The sequence below is a fragment of the Bison bison genome, unplaced genomic scaffold (assembly GCF_000754665.1).
Source record: "Bison bison bison isolate TAMUID 2011002044 unplaced genomic scaffold, Bison_UMD1.0 scf7180017864518, whole genome shotgun sequence".
Lineage (NCBI taxonomy): Eukaryota > Metazoa > Chordata > Mammalia > Artiodactyla > Bovidae > Bison > Bison bison.
The window spans coordinates 13,965,680-13,970,209 of NW_011495071.1; positions in this window are offsets into that span (position 1 = coordinate 13,965,680).

Consider the following 4,530-nt stretch of genomic DNA (forward strand, 5'->3'; position numbering starts at 1 on the left):
TTATTCATTTAAAAATGTCAGAGAAGCAAAATTTTAAGAATTGTAAAATGAATTTTTTTTTTTTGTTGCAAGCGAATAGCATTTATTAAGAAGGAAAGTACAAAGCTCTCAACATAGACACTGAGGGGGGGTAAACAGTCCCTTAAAATGAAATATTTTAACAATTTAATTGCAAGATATATTTTCATAATCCTGGACAGTCTTAGGAAACATACTCATCACTAAGGATAAAACAAAAGGAGGAGGAATTCCCTGATGGTCCAGTGGTTAGGACTTGACACTTTCCTGCTGAGACCTGGGTTTCATCCTGGTTGGGGAACTAATATGCCACAAATTGTGTGACATGGCCAAAAAAAAAACAGGAAAGAGGAAAATTTGCACAGCTAAAGTCTTATCTATTGCTTATAGTAGATTGTAAACAAATTATAAACAAAACAAAACTTATTTTTAAAATTATTTTTTAAATAAACCTTGTTTAAAGGCAGGCAGAGCTTGGAAGGCAACTGGAACAGTGAGCCTGTAAGACAAATACACAGTCAAGGGCTGGCTGACCAAGCTGGTACATGGCATTCATCATCCAGACTATGACTAAATAAATTTGTGAAAATTACAGACATCTGTAAGCATGAAATGTTTTATTTGGGGGGGGGGGGGCCCTCCAAAATCACTGCAGATGGTGACTGAAGCCATGAAATTAAAAGACACTTGCTCCTTGGAAGAAAAGTTATGACCAACCTAGACAGCATATTAAAAGGCCTCTGCTTTTTACTTTGACAACAAAGGTCTATCTAGTCAAAGCTATGGTTTTTCCAGTAGTCAAGTATGGATGTGAGAGCTGGACTATAAAGAAAGCTGAGCGCTGAAGAATTGATGCTTTTGAACTGTGGTGTTGGAGAAGACTCTTGAGAGACCCTTGGATTGCAAGGACATCAAGCCAGTCGATCCTAAAGGAAATCAGTCCTGAATATTCACTGGAAGGACTGATGCTAAAGCTGAAGCACCAATACTTTGGCCCCCTGATGTGAAGAACTGACTCATTGGAAAAGACCCTGATGCTGGGAAAGACTGAAGGCAGGAGAAGGGAATGACAGAGGATGAGATGGTTGGATGGTATCACTGACTCGATGGACATGAGTTTGAGCAAGCTCTGGGAGCTGGTGATGAACAGGAAAGCCTGGCATGCTGCAGTCCATGGAGTTGCAAAGAGTCAGACACGACTGAGCGACGGAACTGAACTGAACTGAAACATGAAATGTAAGTTTTTTCTACATAATTCTAATGGGAAATATTTGGAGGGAAATCCTAAATTTCTAAAATGTAATAAAAGGTTTTATTGGTTTTGCTTTGTTTTTGTCTCAATAAACAGGTTGGTAGTGCTGGTAACCATAAGTCCAAATTTTTCAATTTGGTGTCTTCACCACTTGCTGCTGCTGCTTGTTCTGGCTCAATTCTTGAATTCTTTAAGCATGGTTACTAATTCATAACAACTATACAATCATAAAAAAGAATGAAATAATGCCATTTGTAGCAACATGGAAGGACCTGAAGATTGTCATACTGAGTGAAGTTAGTCAGATAAAGACAAATGATGTCACTTATATGTGGAATCTAAATAAATGATACAAATAAACTTATTTATAAAACAGAAACAGACATAGAAAACAAACTTATGGTTACCAGGGGGTGAGTGCATAGAGGGATAAATTGGGAGGTTGAGATTGACATATACCCACTGCTATACATAAAATAGATAACTAATAAGGACTTACTGTACCATGCAGGGAACTCTACTCAACACTCTGTTATGGCCTATATGGGAAAAGAATCTAAAAAAGAGTGGATATATATATAAGTATAACTGAGTCACTTTGCTGTACACCTGAAATTAACACAATATTGTAAATTAATTATACTCCAATAAAAAAATTTTAATGGAAAACAACAAATAAATTATAGCAGCACTATTTATAATGGCCAAGCAATCTAAGTGTCCATTAACAAATGAATGGATAACGAAGATGTGGCATATGGAATGGAATGGAGTATTAGTCATAAAAAAGAATGAAATATTGCCATTGGCAGCAACATGGATGAACCAAGAGATTATCATACTAAGTGAAATAAATCAGAGAAAGATAAATATATAACTCATACGTGGAATCTAAAAAAGAATACAAATAAACTTATTCACAAAACAGAAACAGACTCACAGACATAGAAAACAAACATGGTTATCAAAGGGGAATAGAGGAATGGAGGGATAAATCAGGAATATGGGATTAACAGATACATAACACTATATATAAAACAGATAAACAACAAGGATTTACTGTATACCACAGGGAATTACATTCAATATCTTGTGAAAACCTATAATGAAAAAGAATCGGAAAAAGCATATGTGTATATATATATAAAAATCAGTTTGCTATATACTTGAAACTAACACAATACTATAAATCAACTATAGTTCAACATAAAATTTTAAAAACTAAAAGCTGGAAAAAATTGCCATTTATTAGATCTAAGTTGTTGCATTTTCATTAACTAATTGATTAATTAAAACAGTATGGAAAGACTGAAGTCCTGCTAATGACATTGTGTTAAAGAAAAAAAAAAGCAAAGAAAAGATCTGATTTCCTTCAAATCTCATACCTTGAAAACAAGCTGTCATTACAGTCTTCCATTTTATCATCCACAGGAACTCTGCATTTTACTGAATACACCTTAGTCTCTCAATTCCAACAAAACAAATGCATTAAAGTATCAAGTTGACGTACTTGGTTAAGGGTAAAGATGATCTTCTCTAGCAGCTTTTTCAGGAGACACAAATCTTGCATGAAAATTATAAAAGTCATCATCTAACTGCCTCTTTTTCAATTTCTTCTTTATTTACTTTACAGCTATAAAAGAGAAATTAAACTTTAGGCACTAACCAGAACTAGACTTGTCAATGTGCTTAGTCGCTCGGTTGTGTCCGACTCTTTACAACCCCATGGACTATAGCCCACCAGGCTCCTCTGTTCATGGAATTCTCCAGGCAAGAATATAGGAGTGGGTGGCCATGGCCTTCTCCAGGGGATCTTCCCGACCCAGAGACTGAACCCATGTGTCCTGCGTTGCAGGCAGTTTCTTTACCATTAAGCCACCAGGAAAGCTCAGACTTGTCAATATTTCTCCCTAAAAAAAAACATTTTGGCCGTCCCTGGTGGCTCAGTGGTAAAGAATGCATCTGCCAATGCAGGAGACATGGATTCCATCCCTGCCCAGGAAGATCCCACATGCTGCGGAGCAACTGAGCCCACAAGCACAACTATTGCGCCTGTGCTCCAGGGCCCAGAAACCGCAACCACTGAGCCCATGTGCTGCAACCAGTGAAGCCCGCACACCCTGGAGCCCAGTGCTCAACAACAAGAGAAGCCACCACAGTGAGAAGCCCACGTGCAGCAACTAGAGAGTACCCTCCTTTGCAACAACTAGAGAAAACCCACGCACAGCAATGAGGACCCAAACTGGCCAAAGAATAAATAAATATTTAAACACACACACATTTCTCATCACCTCTCTTATTAGCTTGACTATCTTAAAAAAAAGTCACATTAGCACAAATTTTTTCTTTTTATTTTTCCTCATATGAAAAACAGACCTGCTCTTAGATTTATGGTAATACAAATATGTTCAATTAGCATGAAAAAATGCTGTTGTAAACAAATCTTGGTTAAACAAACAAACAAAAAGAGCCATCTCTCAAAAGGATCTTTTACCACTACTTTTAAACTTCTAAATTTCAGTTTCCTTCAGTGACAGTCAAATATTATAGAGGACTATTGTCTTTGAAAATATAGTTTTAATTATATATAACTAAGTATGCTATAGGGCTTCCCAGTGGCTCTGTGGTACAGAATCCATCTGCCAGTGCAGGAGGCACAGGTTCGATCTCTGGATCAGAAAGATTCTCCTAGAGGAGGAAATGGCAACCCACTCCAGTATTCTTGCCTGGGAAATTCCATAGACAGAGGAGCATAGTGAGTTACATTCCATGGGATCGCAAAAGAGTTGGACATGACTTAACAAATAAAAGCAAGTATAATATAAAATGCTTCATGGAAATTCATATGTGAAACAAAATTTCAAATTACTTATACATACTACTAAGTCAACTAAGCCAAAGACTTTTTAATACCTAAAGAATATAAAAATGAATGGGGTAAATCAAACAGAGGATCAATACTTTGTAAGAGAGCTGGAAAGAATACGATTAGCTACTCGTTAAGAAACAACCCTCAGTAATAAATGCCCAACACTCATATCAACTGGAATTCCTTATGTCCATAAATAATCTTAGGCTAACAATTCTATTTTTAATAAATTATAATTTGTTGGAAACTGAGGTATGTCTACATTAACATCTGTCCCTTATCTGCTGCTGCTGCTAAGTCGCTTCAGTCGTGTCTGACTCTGTGCAACCCCATGGACGGCAGCCCACCAGGCTCCTTTGTCCCTGGGATTCTCCAGGCAAGAATACTGGAG